The sequence below is a fragment of the Magnolia sinica genome, chromosome 12, assembly GCF_029962835.1.
Source record: "Magnolia sinica isolate HGM2019 chromosome 12, MsV1, whole genome shotgun sequence".
NCBI classification, from domain to species: Eukaryota; Viridiplantae; Streptophyta; class Magnoliopsida; order Magnoliales; family Magnoliaceae; genus Magnolia; species Magnolia sinica.
This window is the reverse complement of record NC_080584.1, coordinates 76,635,779-76,653,887: the sequence shown is the minus strand read 5'-3', so window position 1 is coordinate 76,653,887 and position 18,109 is coordinate 76,635,779.

Below are 18,109 nucleotides of genomic sequence, written 5' to 3'. Positions count from 1 at the left end.
AACTTTACTTGCTTATGAATTTTCATATCTTGCTCCTTTCTTCTTCTTTGCTCATCTTATTCTTCCTTGTTTATCTACATCCTGTTTTTGTATTCGGTTCTTCCTTTGTCATAGTGTGATAAAAATGGAAAGAATTTTGATATGCTTACATGTGGATTGTGGATTGTGGATGGAGGATAGGAGTAAGGGGGAGTAGTAGCAAATTCTTGCTTTCTTTCTTTTATAATTGGTGCATGATTCTTTAACCAGGTTGACTGGTTTATTTATATTGATCACTAGTGCATGATTCTTTGTATGTATAATCTTATATTTGTTTGGAGTGTGTTTTATCACAAATTTGACAAAGGGGGAGATTGTAAGTGCTATGATTTCTAGCTCCTATATTGTCAAATTTTGTAGTGCCAAAACCTCTTTTAGAATTTGTGTCTTGTGTGTCTTGTGTAGTAATGAAGACTGTGCATCACTCTAGAACAAAGATCTTTACTTCAAGAAATGCAAGTTTACCTGGTCATGTATAAGTACAACAAGAAGTTAGATTCATAAATCAAGTTCCAAGTCAAGAAAAAGTCTTTTTCTTTGGACCTCAAGCTCAAGACTAAAGAGGTTTCAGATTCAAGCTTCTTAAAGTTACAAATTCAAGATTCAAATTGAAGCTTCAAAAGGTTTCAAATTCAAGTTTCATCATGTAATGATCACAAGCTTCGTGAACTTCAAAGATCAACTATCAACCAAAGAAAAAAGAAGTTTCAATGTTTATACTTCATGAATAAAGGTATGAATGACCTTAGATTAACCTTAGGGTAGGTCATTTTGAATACATAATTCAATTGATTCATTTTATAAGTGAATAGTCTGTTTCTCGACTATCCTGGACTCTGTTCGACTAGTTCTGGCACTGGCTCGACCAGTTCAAGAAATTTCAAAACCAGTCCTAAGTTTGTTGAAAATTTTCAGAATTTTTTGTTAAGCCACGACCAGTCCTAGAGACTGCTCGACCGGTCGTGTGAACAGTGCATGACTCGTTCACGACCAGTCCTGCAACTACGACTCAAAGTTTAGCAACTATTTCTGGTTCCACACGACTAGTCATGGACAAGTCACGACCAGTCGTGGAGGTCCCTCAACCAGTCGTAAAGGGCCTACAACTAGTCATGGAACAGCTTTATCCGATCGTGCTCAAAATTTCAAAAATCAGTTAGTCCTATGACCAGTCGTAGTGTCCACAGGACCAGTCATGACCGTAAGTTCTTCACCTATAAATAGACAATGAATTTCAGAGTTTTTTAATTCAATTCAAGTGAAATCAATATGCCACTCTGAGAGATAAGTTAGTCATTATTTTAAGTTATATTGTGCTCATTTAATATTCTCTTTTAATAGCTTTCTTTGCATTTAATTTTAAATTTTCGTATTCCAATTTTATTTGAAAGAGGGATTGAAGTATTCACATTTCTTGGAATCAAAATCAAATCAAGCTAATCCAAGGTACTTTAAATCTAAAATCAATTTAGAACTTAAAACCATTTCATATGTGAGTATTGGATATTGAACTTCAATATTGAATTTCTACTCCGACTTGGTTCTTCCGGGCTGCATCTAAAGGAGAATATCCAGGTATTTTACAGTTTATGTAAATTCCTTTGTTTTGGTTTTTATTGAGATTGAGACAGAAAAATCTCAGTTTTGGTTTGTCTAAGGTGATCCAGAAAACTCAGATGTGGGGTTTTTGAATTGTGTAAGCCGACTTGAAAGACACAATTGTGAAGGTTTTAGGTGAACCTGAAAAAACCTATTTTCATAGTGAATGCTAATATCCACTGTGTGAGGATATTAGGAGTGAAGTAGTTATGTGGCTATTGTTTAACAGTTGGTGTACACACAGGCGAACCACTACAATTCTTTGTGTTTTGTGGTTTTGTGGTTTCCTTTCTTTATTCTTTTTTAGTTCAAGATTGTGGGATGTATTTGTGAATGTGAATGTTGTAATCTTTACATTTCAGCATTGTGGAAAATGTTGTAATAGCTTAGATTTCCTTTCTTGTTGTTTCCTTTTTATTCCTCTTCAGCATGAGTGTTTGATACATAAATTGTTCAAGTAAGGTTGTCCTGCCATAAACCCTTGGTTTTTATGGTGTAAGGTTGTCCTTAGAACAACATTTGTATCAACCTCTCAACACTTGAATTTTGAGGTTGTTGTTTCCTTTGATTATTTGTAATTCATTTGGCTATCTTATTATTTAATTCCACTATTATTTTTTAAATTGGCATTGTCCTACTCCCCGGGACACCGGCCAATTGCTGGTGCTCGGCGACCACTACGTATGTGTTTCATCCATGTCGTTCATGCGTTTCTCCAAATGATTTAATGGTAGGAGTCCAAAAATGATGATACTCCAATCACAGGCGATGGACATTACATGGAACAATGATGATTGACCGTCGTAGACCATTAAAATGATCACTATCATTTTTGTGACCAATCCCACAAATGATCTGTAGAACAATCGTGCCTTTCACTGTAGATGTAGATGAACGGAATGGATGTAACACAGACGTCGTGGTTGAGCCAATGGCCGGTGATAGGGGAGTAGTCAATCCGTTATCCCGTGGACTAAACGGAAGAATATATGATCGTTAGAAGGGCCAAATGTAGCATTTCACATGCAAATTTTGCAGACCTTCTTCTTTCGTGTTTTTTTATAGAAAAAGAAGAAAAGAGGAGATCCATTGGTCCCAATTGCCAGAGAGGCACGTTGTTTGTCCTTGTCTGTAATCCTCTTCCACTAGGAGGTCAGTTTGCTAAGGTCAAGGTAGAGTAGAGAAGGTTCGCATGCGAAGGATCGTGGTACCGGATTCCCATGCGCATTGGATCTTAGTTGTCACGTTACAGTGATCTTGGTTGTCACGCTATAAGGATCGGATTCCCATGCACATTAGATCATGATACATGGGTCATGGTTGGCAGTTGTTATGGGTTGTGGTTGTCATGCTAAGTGGGTGGTGGTCATCATGTTATAAGGGTCGGGCTTTTCACTGCCCCGTGAGTGATGACCCATTTTGGTCGAAAACCATGACCCTTTGAGTAATTCATAAGTGTAAATCATGACACCTATTTAACTATGAACCACGATCCATATAACATGTCAACTCCGACCCATATAACATCTATGAAAACTACGAACTATGTAACATGAGAACCACGACTCATATCAACTGACAACCACGACCCATCTAACGTGTGATCGTGGTTCACAAGCACAATTGACTGTTGTTGCCATCAAATGAGGATCATGATTATGATAAACAATGGATCATAGTTGTATATCGGTCGTTGAATGTGGTTGCCATAAAGGAAGAATGTGGTTGACAGCCTTGATCCATATACCGTGACAACCATGATCCTCATCAGCTGATAACCACGACCCCTTTAGCTTAAAAACCATGAGCCATATAACATGACGACCACACCCCAACATTTTGGGCGTTGCATAGTCCAGTAAACAAGACGATCCTTATAACAACACAACCTCGACCCATTGTGGGTCAAAAGCACGACCACTCGAGTGGTTCGTTGTTGTCATTGGGTCGAAATCACAACCATTCGAGTGGTTCATTGTTATCATTCACAATGGGCCATTGTCATCAACCACGACCCGTTATGTATTACAATCACGAACCAATGTGGATGATAACCATGACCATTTAATTAACAACCAGTATCCTGTATTACTCACAAGTTGGAGCCATTTATTTTTTTAACAGAATAACTAATATTGGAATGAGCGTGGGTCGCAAGCTATATTATGCTATTATGATGGAGAGAGTGTGTATGACAAGGGAATGTTTACCTACAACTGTGGAGACTCAAAGGGATTTGTCGTGAGTGATGATATTACTTATCGACAGTTGCTCGATAAAATGCATCAGATTACGAAGACTACATCGGATGAATTCAATTTGATAATTAAAGTTGTGTATGGTGATGCAATTCGTGGATTCCTACGCCCACATACAATCATAGATGATGAAGATGTCGAAGCATACAAGTTATTATGTAGATAGAATCTTTCAACACAAATACCATTATATGTGGAGAAAGCAAGGTGTTGTCCTGTCGTTGAGGATTACAACAAAGATTATACCTTATGTTCGAACACATCGTCTCTTCCTTCGCAACCTTCAGGCAACGATCGGATAGTCGATGATTCCCATATACCCAATACTTCTGTTAGATATCAAGACCGAGGAGTCAACGACTACGATATAAGCGGTCCTTCGTATAATGATACACATCATGATTTGGGGAATGATGACGACTGCGATATACCCGGCCCATCAAGTAGTGATAGATATCACGATCAGGAACTCGACGATTACGATATAGGCGGCCCTTCAACCAACAATATAAAACATGGTTTGGTGAATGATGATTACGACGTACCTGGCCCATCCAGTAGTGATAGATATCACGATCGGGTCCTCGACGACTGCGATATAGGCGACCCTTCAGTCAATGATACACAACTTGATTTGGGGAATGATGACCACGACGTACCTGCCCATCCAGTAGTGATAAATATCACGATCGGGTCCTTGACAACTGGATATAGGTGGCCCTTCAGCCAACGATACACAACATGATTTGGGGAATGATGACTGCGACATACCTGCCCCATCAAGTAGTGATAGATATCATGACTGAGGAACAGCTGACCAATGCGATCTCCAAACCCCACCCATCAATGATCTGTCTATTGATCCATCTGATGAGGCTTTTGTCAATTCAGATCGGTAAGGATACTCAGATTTTGTGGATGATCCAAATGAAATATCAGTCAAGCAAGTGTTCAAGGACAAAGGTCGACTACAATATTGTCAATGTAAATATGTGATGCGCCGCAAGTTCCAGTACAAGGTCTTGAAGTCTAACAAGATGATATATATGATTGGCTGCATTGTAGAAAATTGTACTTGGCGGATACATGCTTTAAAACTTAACGGCACAAGGATGTTCAAGATCAAGACTTATAACTCGAAGCATAGATATACCATGTCGTTTGAGGTAATAAGCCAATCTGAGACCACGATCGCGGATGATCGTATTGATATAGTGACCTCGAAGAGGAAGGGGAGAGATCATCGCCAAGCCACCAGTTTGATAAGCAGTGAATTTCGCATCGGTCGTATGAGTTCGGGGCTGACCTGCACGGCAAAGGAAATTCAATATCGTATGAGTGAGATGTATAGTGTTGAGATCAGTTACAAGAAAGTGTGGAAGGGTAAAGAGATGGCAACCAAACAAGTCTTGGGATCCTACGAGGGTTCTTATAATGAGCTCCCGGCGTATCTTCAGGAGTTGAAAAAGGCCAATTTAGGGACTGCGACGGAGTTGCAGGTGAATGAGGGGACAAATAGTTTCGAACGATGCTTTATTGCGCTTGGGCAATGCATCAGAAGCCTAAATTTACATGTTCGGATGGTGTTGTGTGTTGATGCCGCACATTTAACAGGAAGGTACAAGGGCGTTTTCGTCATGGCTACTTCATGGATGGAAACAATCACATCCTCCCTGTGGCATATGAGATCGGAGAATCTGAGAACAATAGTAGCTGGAGGTGGTTCCTTGGGATTTTATCCAAGTCAATCGGGAATCTTCCAGGACTAGTGATAGTGTCAGATCGTCACAAAGGGTTGATTAATGAAGTCCCTAACATGTTCCCACATGCGATCCCTGGATATTGTGCTCATCACACACTTGGAAACATGAAGAAGGCATGTTCGGATGATTCTATGAGGGTATACTTTTGGGGTGCTATTAAGACATACCGGACATCAATGTTTTGGGAGATGATGCGATGCATTCAAATGTTGAATCCCACGGCGTATCAGCTCCTCAATGGTATAGAAAAAGAAAGATGGGTGACTTCTTTCTTTCCTGCCATGCGGTATAACATCGTCACCACCAACATCGTGGAAAGCATGAATGTATTGTTCGTAGATGCACAAAAGTATCCTGTCACTAAACTTCTCAAATCAATAAGGAGTAAAATCCAACACTTCTTCCTCCGCTGACGGGACGAGGCATTCGCTTGTAAGGAAATTTTGAATCCTTGGGCATCAAAATGACTATCCAAACTTTATCACTCGGAGGTGCGAAAGACACAATGCATTGTGATTTCAGTGGATGAGTTCCAAGTGACCACACATGGAATGACCGTTGTAGTGAATCTAAGATAAATGAAGTGTACGAACAATGAATTTGGGAAAATGTTGCTGCCTTGTGTTCATGTGATAGCGGCATGTGATAAGTACCATCTTGGCCTGTACAAATACTACTCTCCATTCTACTTCAATGAAATATATCGTAAAACATTCCAAGAGTCGATTTATCCAGTGCTTGATAGAACACGATGGAACACTCCGGAGGAAGTGAAGGTTTTATGTAAGAATATGAAACCTCCATAAACGAGAAGATCCACTAGGAGACTGAAAAGGTTCGTATTACATCCCGGGGAGAAGATAGGATAGCACCCAAATGCTCTAAATGCAATCGAATAGGTCACAATCGGCATCGATGCACTTTCGTCCCTGCTGGCTGAGGCCGAGGCTATCTATGTTGGTTTATTTTACAAATTTATTGCCTGTGATAATGTAATTTGACCTATTATCTATATATATATATGTATATATATATATATATACTTATTGATTCATGAACCTTGGTGCATGTTAACCACGATCCAATGTGGAGAATAATCATGAATTCTTGTGCTTTTTAACCGCGACCCATAGAGGAAATGGTGAATGTAACCGATCATGGAAATGTAATATAAATACCTATTGATTCATGAACCTTAGTGCATGTTAACCACGATCCACGAATTCTTGAGCATTTGAACCACGACCCATAGAGGACATGGTGAGCTTTATAACGGGTCATGGCACTCATGACAAGTGGACCGTGGTTGTCATGATGCATGGGTCGTGTTATTTTACCGTGGTTATTTGCGACGATCCAGCATGGACGGCAACCACGGTCCATAACAATTGTGAACCATAGCCGATTGAACGTGATAACCACGACTTAGATCAACTACGACCATTGCTTCACGATCAGTGCAAAGAACTAAGATCTTACCAAATGACAACTAAGATCAATGCCTCACATCAACAACGAACCATATTACACGACAACCACGATCGGTATAACAAGACAAGCACGACCTTATAACACTTACATGCAGATCCAAATATCATAACAAAACTTCCAGTGGAGGCCATTGAGCTTCAGGACGATCGTGAACATCCCTAAGGAAAGAGATCAGGGATCACGAATACAGGAAGCATTGATATCACGAATACAGGCTGGCCATTCAATGGTCAAGGCGCCGATTTCGAAGGGTCGCGCTGATTCGATGTGGTCTAAAGGATAACAAAGGGTCGTGCTCGGTGCCCAATGGATTACGAGGAAGTAGTGACTTTAGTGTGATTGCGTGAAGAAGAAGACTGGTGCTGTGTTCAGAGGGTCACGCCGATTTCCAAGGGAATGCTCGTGGATGAGACAAGCAAAGGGTCTTAGTTGTCCTCCATATTGATAGTGGTTGGGAATCACAACCCAATGTGTATGACAATGACCATCGTTCCATGTGATTGTGGTTCTCTTGCACATTGGGTCGTGATTGTGTTACATGGATCATGATTGTAAGAAAAAAACCTAGAATTAAGCGGATGGTAATGAGGGAACATGTTTATATAGGATCCATTGCATCCATCTGACAAGGAATCATATTTTCACCATGTATCATAAATTTCATTGAGTACTTCAAAGAGAAGTACAGAGTTGTCCTCCACAACAATAATTATGATACAATATGGGTCATGGGGAATATGCAACAACCGTGACCCATATTACATTACAACAACAATACAAATTACATGACAACCACGACCCATGAACATGAAGTTGCACTCTTACTTCTGTCACTGCCAGAAGAGATGTGGCAGCTGCTAACAGACACGAACATATAACGTAACAACCACGACCTATTTAACCTCTCAACTACGAACATTGTAACAGCCACGACCAATTTAGTTGAAAATCACTATCATCTTCGGTGGTTAAAAACTACGACCCTTACTTCAGATTCAGAGTGAGCGCCTGGAATAAGCGCCACATATAGCGTGTAAGCCATGACCTATTTTACATACAATTGGGAACATAACTCCATTGTTCTAATTTCTGTTATATGAACAAAAGCTACAACCGATTTAACATGACAACTACGACCATGATGAGATTTATAATAGGAAGAAGATCTCTCTTCAACCAGCGTTCTTACGCTGAATATCAGTTTGCAGATATTGGTTTCTTGATTGCTCTAATTTGCCTTGTTGCTGCTCCTCTTTTGTGTTTCTCAGCCAAAAGTAATCTCTTTACTTCATCATTCCAACGCTAACATGCCAAAAGATCAGAGCACAAGGACATATAATAAGGCATAGGCCAAAACTGATGGCTCATCTGAAAATAACCCTATGAATGGTTCAGAATTCCTATAGACATCATTGTCGGCTTCAAGAAGCTTTCAACAGTGGATGTTTCTATTCTTAGTATTTCATTTTATGTGGCCAACCTGTGATTTATGCCACCTTGAATGGTTTTACATCAACTTCCCCCATTCTTTTGATCTGAATTGATGCATGGCCAATGAACATCTCTTCAAAAACCTACAAGGCAAGGAAAGGTTCCCCATTAGTTTTTTACTTCTCTTCTCTCCTCTTTTTTTTTTCTAGTGAACTTGAACAAGCTGTCCTCTATTAGAGACACATAACAAATTACATAATTACTTGCTTGTCGTTTCTAAAACTAAATTTATGCACATACACACACACACACATATACATGGGATTTTCGATATCTAGGTATGTCATGTCATAACCTTTTTTCCGCTGGTTAGGTGCCCGTTGAAATTGTCAAGTTGTTGGAGTTCTAAAATTGTCATCAGAACTTCCTGTGGAGGCCGTTGAGCTTCAGGTAGATCGTGAACATCCCTAAGGAAGGAGAAGGGATCACGAATAAAGGAAGAACGCGATAGGGTCTCTATTGTTTCTTTGAATATCTGCTCCATTTTTTTGAATGAGAGGGCAAAGAAATGCATGAATTGGCTTGTGGAAGTATATCACCAAAGTACCACTCTTATATGCTGGCCATTCAATGGTTAAGGCTTCGATTCTGAAGGGTTGTACTGATTCGGTCGGTCACACGGATAACGAAGGGTCACGCTCGGTGCTTAATGTTTTATAAGGAAGTAGTGACTTTAGTGTGATTGCGTGAAGAAGAAGAATGTAGCGCTATTTCCGGAGGGTTGCATCGAATTCTAAGGGAATGGTCGTGGATGGGACGAACAAAGGGTCGTGGTGGATCCTGAATGTAATTATATATGGATCTTAAAGCATTAATCGCAGTTGTCATCCGATGTGGTTGTCATGTTATGCGGATCGTGGTTGTCATGTTACATGGGTAGTAGTTGACATTTAGAATACGTCGTCATTGTCATTGTTTGGGTCGTGGTTCAAAAAAGGCACTAAATGAAAGCAAGACACATTAACATGACAATCACGACCCATGAATCACGAAAACCACAACCTATTGTTACATACACTATTTCCATATATAGGTCATGGTTTAAATGCATAGAGGCTCGTGATTATCATCAATATTTTGGTCATACTGATTCGGTACGGTTGCACGGATAACGAAGGGTCATGCTCAGTGCCTAATGGATTATGGGGAAGTAGCGACTTTTGTGTGATTGCATGAAGAGGAAGAATGTGGCGCTGTTTCTGGAGGGTTGTGCCGATATCCAAGGGAATGGTCGTGGATGGGACGAGCAAAGGGTCGTGGTTGTCTTACATATTCATTGTGGTTGGGAATCACAACCCAATGTGTATGGCAACATCGATCGTTCCTTGCGATCATGGTTCTCTTGCACATTGGGTCGTGATTGTGTTCGATGGATCGTGATTGTAAGGAGAAAATCTAGAATTAAGTGAGAGATAATGGGGGAACATGTTTATATAGGATCCATTCCATCCATCTGACAAGGAATCATATTTTCACCATGTATCATAAATTTCATTGAGTACTTCAATGAGAAGTACGGAGTTGTCATCCACGACCATAATTACAAGACAATATGGACCGTGGTGAACATACAACAACCGCGACCAATATTACATTACAACAACGACACATATTACATGACAACCAGGACCCATGACAAACATGACCATTTAACGTAACAACAACGATCCATATAACATGACAACTACGACCCATAAAAAACAGTCCCTGCCAGATGAGAAGCTAATGTTGCACTCTCACTTATGTCACTGCCAGAAGAGAAGCTAAAGCTGCTAACAAACACGACCATAATTACAATACAATATGAAGAAGAATTATCTTCAACGGGCACCCAGCGAATTGAAACACTCGGTTGAGAAGGGAAGATCGTCAACCGGCACCCAACAGATCTCTTCATGACCCTTTCGTGTTTCGTGAATAACATGCCCAGTGTGATCGTGAATAACACTCCGTTGAGAAGGGAAGATCAACAACCATGACCCTTTCGTGTGATCGTGAATAACATGCACAGTGGATTGTGGTTTTTATCCATGTTGGATCGTGAATAAAAACATGAGAACCATGACCCATACAACTGCGCACCATGACCCATATAACACCAGAACCACCGATCCATATACATATTATAACACCATGTATACCTATATACTTGTTAAATTTATCGTGGCACACAGTTGTCATGGATCGTGGTTCTCGTCCATATTGGATCGTATTCGACTACCGCGACCTTATGAGGAACATGACCCATACAACATGGAAACCACTCCAGGTTTTATCAGAACCACGACCATACAACTTGGAGAATCTTGCGCACCACAACCACGATCAAGGCAGCATGACAACTAACATGGCAACTATAACCTATATAACATTACAACCACGACAATATAACATAGAAACATCGACCCTTGTAACACTACAACCACAACCTATATAACACAGTAACTGCCAAAAGTGAAGCTCAGTGATGCACAAGACTCTGTTAGTTTCTTCCACTTAAGTTTACAATATAACAAGAAAGCATGTCCCTTATAACCACTTTAACGGGTCGTGGTTGCCATGACATGGGGATGATAACTGCTATGAGTATTGATCGTGGTTTCCATGACGTATGGATCGTGTTTCTCCTAGTTTCGTGGTTGTCAACGACGATCCAACATAGATGACAACCATGAATAATTACATATATGAACCACAAAAATATTAACACAGCAATGACAACCAATATTAACATGACCAGCGATCCATTTGTTCCTTTTGCAACTTTCTCAAACGACCAATAAATAAATAAATATATATATATATATATATATATATAAAAATGGTCATGGCAACTATGACCCAAACATTAACACCACGACCATATATCATAATAACCACGATACAAAGTTGTGGGTTGAAGAATTGAGCTTCAACACGGCCCCTTGAACATGGGTCGTGGTTATGACGGAATATGGTTCGTGGGTTCTAGTAGATATGGCTCATTCATGTCATGTTATATGAGTCGTGGTTTGCATGTTAGAAGAGTCGTGATTGTAAGATGACATGGGTCGTATAACAACCACGAACCCATTAAATGACAACCACGACCCATTATCATGACAACCACGAACCCATTAACATGACAACCACGACTCATTAACACGACAACCATGAACCCTTTAACATGACAACCATGACCCAAAATTTGTCATAAAATGACCATTTCCCCATACCTGGAATGTTCTAGGAAAAGGAAAATTACCGTTCCTCATACAAAGAATGTAATGTAATGGATTTACCAGTGTAAAAGGATCGTTTCCCTATACGGGGGTGTATCTATTTATCTGACCTTCTTGTAGATACTTGCTATGGATCGCGAAGATCGAACATGATACAGTGAGGGCTTTCGCGGTCAAGTGAAGGGAGCTTAGTGTAGGGCACACCTTGATCAAAGTCATCTCAACCTTACACAGTAATAAACATGACCCTTCGTATATGATAACCATGATCCTTCACGTTGTTAACAAACGACCTAGACAAAGGATCATTATTGACAGTTTTGCTTTAAGATATATGGATCGTGGTTGTCAAAGTTACATGGGTTGTGGTGTAGGTTGCTATGGGTCGTGGTTTTCATGTTTTATTGATCATTGTTATCATATTATACGGATCGTTGTTGTCATGCTACAAAATAACGAGTTCTTTTGTAGAGCTTTGATGTCAGCCTGGAACCTGGAAGAAGCTAGGTTACATCAGCCTAGAATCACGAAGAAACCATTACACACCAGGTCCGCCAACTTCGAGTAATTACTCATCCACAAAATATCAATTTGTTTTGAAGGGCTTTTACATCAGCCTAAAACTTAGCAAAGCTAAGACGGAAGGATTCATGTAAATTTATCCATGGTTGTTATGATATATGGATCATGGTTGTCAAAGTTACATGGGTCATGGTGTCGATTGTTATGGGTCGTGGTTTTCATGTTTTATGGATCGTTGTTGTCGTATTATACAGATCATTGTTGTCATGCTAAGTAACCTTCTGGCTTTTACTTTCATAAGAACAATTGAATGTGTTTAGGGACTTTCTACATGTCTACTGCATCCTTTTATAATAATCACTATTACATTAATGTTTTTTCGCTTATTGCATGTTTTGTGTTTGCAGGTAGTACACGGACTATTTCGCGCCTTTGTTGGAGTACTTAATATCTTTTTTCAAACGAACAGAACCTTTGCAAGACCTGGATAGAAATTTTCAAAAGGTTCTCATTCTGTCTCTTGAAAGTGTTTAGATTATTTCTATACACTTTATCTTGCTTGGTAATATGGCAAAAATTTCTCATTCTGTCATATTATACGGATTGTTGTTGTCATGCTAGAATCCTAAAGAAGTCATTACCACACCAGGTCTGCCAACTCCGAGTAGGTGCTCATCCACAAAATATCAATTTCTTTTACAGGGCTTTTACATCAACCTGGAACTCAGCAGAGCTACGACGAAAGGATTCAAACTATAAGGTCGTGGTGAGATAGAGACAAGCCCTATGATGGCGTTCGAAACACGATATATGGGTCATGACTGTCATTGAATATGGTTCATGGTTGTAATTTTGTATAAGTCGTGGTTGTCCTGAAATATGGATCTTGAATGTAATTATATATGGGTCGTGGTTGTTATGTAATAAAAATCGTGGTTGTCATGTTATATGGTTTGTGGTTGGCGTGAAGCATAGATCGTAGTTGTCATTCGATATGGTTGTCATGTTATACGGATCGTGGTTGTCATGTTACATGGGTCATATTCCAATATTTAGAATACATCATCATTGCCATTGTTTGGGTCATGGTTCAAAAAAGGCACTGAATGAAAGCAAGATACATTAACATGACAATCACGACCCGTGAATCATGAAAACCACAACTTATTGTTATATACACTATTTTCATATTTGGATCGTGGTTTAAATGCATAAAGTCTCGTGATTATCTTCAATATTTGGGTCGCGATTAACATGGTAGATGGGTCGTGACTGTCATTGTATATGGGTTGTGGTTGTAAGGTTGTATAAGTCGTGGTTGTCATGATACATTGACTCTGAATGGTGTGATATATGTGTCGATGTTGTCGTCTCATATGGGTCGTGATATACGGGACGAATGGTTCGTATTTGATATGGGTTGTGGTTCTTGTCCATGTAATGGATCGTGGTTCTCATCCATGTTGAATCGTATTCGACAACCATGACCGTATGAGGAACACGACCCATACAACCTGGAAACCATGGTCCACATGTCATGAGAACCACAACCCGTTGTTAAGTTCATGATCCATCGTTGATGACAACCATGACCCATTCAACTTGCAGAGCCTTGCACACCACAACAACGATCCAGGCAACGCGACAACCACGATCTGCATAACATGGCAATTACAACCCATATAACATTACAATCACGACAATGTAACATGAAAACATCGACCCTTATAACATTACAACCACGATCCATATAACACAGTAACTGTTAGAAGAGAAGCTCAGTGATGCGCAAGACTCTACAAGTTTCTTCCACTGAAGTTTACAATATATAACAAAAAGACGTGGCCCTTATAATCACTTTAATGGGTCGTGTTTGCCATGAAATGGGATTCTTTATTGCCATAACATATAGATAGTGTCTTCCATGACGTATGGATTGTGTTTCTCTTAAGAACGTTTGTCAACAACGATCGAACATGGATGACAACCACGATCTATTACATATATAAAGTATGAAAATATTAACACACAACAATGACCAATATTAACACAACCAACGATCCAGTTGTTCTTTTTGCAAATCTCTCAAATACTACTCTCACAGCAACAATAAATTCACCAACGAATATGTTCTCCACATGTTCATAACCACGACACATATATATACATGGGATTTTCGATATCTACGTACGTCATGTCCTAATTTTGATGGGAATATTTTTATACACTTCAAAAAGAACAGATTAAAATATGTGGATGGGCAGATTTCCATACACTTATAACTCATAAGATAATTTCTCTACAAATCAATACGACGGCGGGTAGAAAACTCTCCACCCCTTCAGAGGGAGAGGGAGAGTAACCTTGTTGTGTTATATGAGTTATATTTACCATATTATACGAATCGTGTTTGTCATGTTGTCTGGATCGCTATTGTTGTTTCAACGTGTATGGCAGGGCATGGATTATGTACGCCACGGATGAAACACATAAGCACCGAGCCATCCATGAGCCATGTCATGTACATAATCTGTGGTTATCAGGTTACATAGGCCGTGGTTATGATGGTATATGGATCATGGCTTGAAGGCTGTTACAGATCGTCGTTCTTGTGTTATATGAGTTATGGTTTTCATGCTTACGGGTCGTGGTACTGCACTCACTTCCATGACTTCCCACAATGTACATATATCATGCAGACTTTTCAGGGGACAGGATTAGGGTTGTGGTTGTGAACCACGAACTAATAGGCATGACAACCACGATCTAACATGCATGTTAATCACGGGATCAGATCACATGACAGTTTCGGGGTTGTTATAGAGACTGTGTCATTGTTCTTTGTACCATGGTTATTGTTTTAGACGGTCGTGGTTATGGTGTTAGACGGATCATGGTTGTAAGATGATATGGATCGTGTTTAGCATGCACGTTCAACCACACATATACAACAATGATTCATTGTGCAGGTCAACCAATGTGGCTGACAACCAAAGTGCAATACAACTTCAAATTGTTACGACCCATCTCATTCACCAACCCATTATAGGTATCAATAAGAAGAAGAAACATCAAATACACCAATATATTCATCATTTGACGTCAAATCAATGTTTGGCTTTCTTCGCTGGTCTACTTGAAGCGTCTTCTTCTTTTTTTTTGGGAAAGTAGCACCATCTGTTCTTGTCTGCAGCAGACAGTCATATGCAATAGTCTTTCTAAATTTTAGAATTTCCTCCTACAGTATCAAGACAAACTAATATTAAAATAAGGTACAAAGCAATCAAGATTGAATGTAGACAAATAAATATATACTTACATGCGTAAAGTAAATTGCACACAACTGCATAAGAAGTCTATATATTTCAGCATGAATATGCCACAATTGTCTGAGTTCTGTTATGTAAGCCTGTCAGTGGATGGCTTCACAATCCATGGCTTCTCTCACCTAACTAATCCATCATCAAGAACATGGAATAACCACCTCAGTCCGTCCGTTACCTGCGCGACAACCACCTCATTTTTCTCTTCCAATTTAGTACTCAAGCTGTCGTACAAAGTGACCTCTTTCTTACTCGAATAAATAACAGCCATCAGCCAGTGCTGCCCCCTCGCATTAAGAGGGATGTACAACTATGAAGCACAAGAAATACGACAACAGTTAAAGTATTGCCTTTTCAAAAATGGATCTAATCATTTAAGTCTATGTACATGTGAAAGAAACTAAGATCTTACAACATCACACTTCCATAGAGGTTTTGGTTTACAGTCGACTATTCTATACGTACTTCACACAACCTTTCAGACTTCCTGGTCCCACGATCCTTATGGTTCCCAGCACCACAAGTTCGCAACAGGTCAAGTTGTTGTTCCATGCATTGCTATTGATATATTGAATATTGTTAGAAACAAAAATGATTAATGACATTTTAAAGATAACTATGGTCCTCAAATTCAAATTACTAAAAATAGAGACGAGACGAATGCGCAGTCCTGTCTACCTCGTGGTCGATTGTCCTAACGTGCTGATAGGTATCTTAGGTATAGGTCTATGGCCTATGTAATGAGGAAAATATGTGATGTAGCTATAATATTCATACATTGATATGAAACAACGAAGGAGAAAGGGTAGAAACTTACCTCAGAGTCGACTCATGAATTTAGGTCATAGACACTTTTCAACCAGACGAGTGAACCTGACTCTCTAACAACTCTCAACTCGTCCTCTTCGGCATCGGTTAGAGCTCGGTGGAGTTCACTGAGCCCCTAATGTGAAGAATTGATCTCCTCTCTGAGTTGCTTCACCTGCTCCTTTAGTGAAGCATTAATATCCTCTCTGAGTTGCTTCACCTGCTCCTATAGTGAAGCATTGATATCCTCTCTAAGTTGCTTCACCTGCTCCTGCAGTGAAGCATTTATCTCCTCCCTGAGTTTCTTCACCTGATCCTGCAATGAAGCACTGATCTCCTCTACGTACTGCTTCACCTTCTCCTGCAGTGAAGTATTGATCTTATCTCTATGTTGCTTCACCTGCTCATGCAGTGAAGCATTTTCTGCTCTAAGAGAGCTAATCGAAGAGACAATGTCCTATAATAAAATCACTATTATTATGTATTTCAATATGTCTTTCTACAAGGAATCAAACCACGATATCATGTATGTGAACTATAAAACACTGTGGAAGACAACAACAATGAACTAAGTGTCATGGCCATTACAAATAGTGGATCATGTTTCTTGACCATATTGGGTCGTGGTTGAAATAGATGTGGGTGACAGCTACGATCGACATCAGGGTCGTGGTTATTACGACCAATGGGACGTGGTTGTCGTCCATGTTAGGTCGTGGTTCATCCACACGAACCATCGTGGATGAAAACCACCACGATCAACTATGTATGATAACAACAATCCATATTTCAGTTAAACCACGAACTATGTTACACGGAAACCATGACCCTATGTCATCAATGTTGGGTTGTGGACCCTAGGTGCATGAAAAGAATGACCCTTCACGTATGGTAACAACGATCCTATGTAGACGACAACCACAGTCCATTTTCCATTTTTTAAAAATAGTGAGCTATTAACAAATAGGTTAGATAAAGCAAGGCGATTTCATGTACCTAGTTTGTATTAATATAATCTCTCATCGACGTCACTTCTCATATTGAAGCATAATCCTCCTTAAGGTGCTTTATTTCTACTCCAAACTCATCAATCCACTTCAATTCACCTGTTATTCCTTGCAGTTCAGTGGCGAGTAAATCATTCCACTTATTACATTTCCTTATTGCGGATCTTATTTTCTTATTATCTTTCAATACATTCCCAAGATGGGCAGATTTTCCATCAAGCTCAATTGTATTTTTCATTTCCAAGCGAGAGGCTGTAAGATCAGCCTCAATGTTATTTCTTCCGTCATCCTTCGTTGTCTCTGCTGTGGGTGCTAACCACAAAGCATTGTCCTTTGTAAGAAAGTCGTCGACAGTTATACTCCTGATCGATCTATACTTCTTCGACTTTTGGTTGAAGCTGTGGATCTAGCACCACCTACAAGAGTAAAATTGATATATTAATTATAAACATACTGCATGATTCAAATTACACTACTAACTGAATAAATCTTACCGGCACAGCTGTGAAGATGACGGATATGGTTTCATATCTGCCTTTTTTCTTGGTATCCCAATTTAGTATTCGAGGAATCCTTATAAGCAGTCTT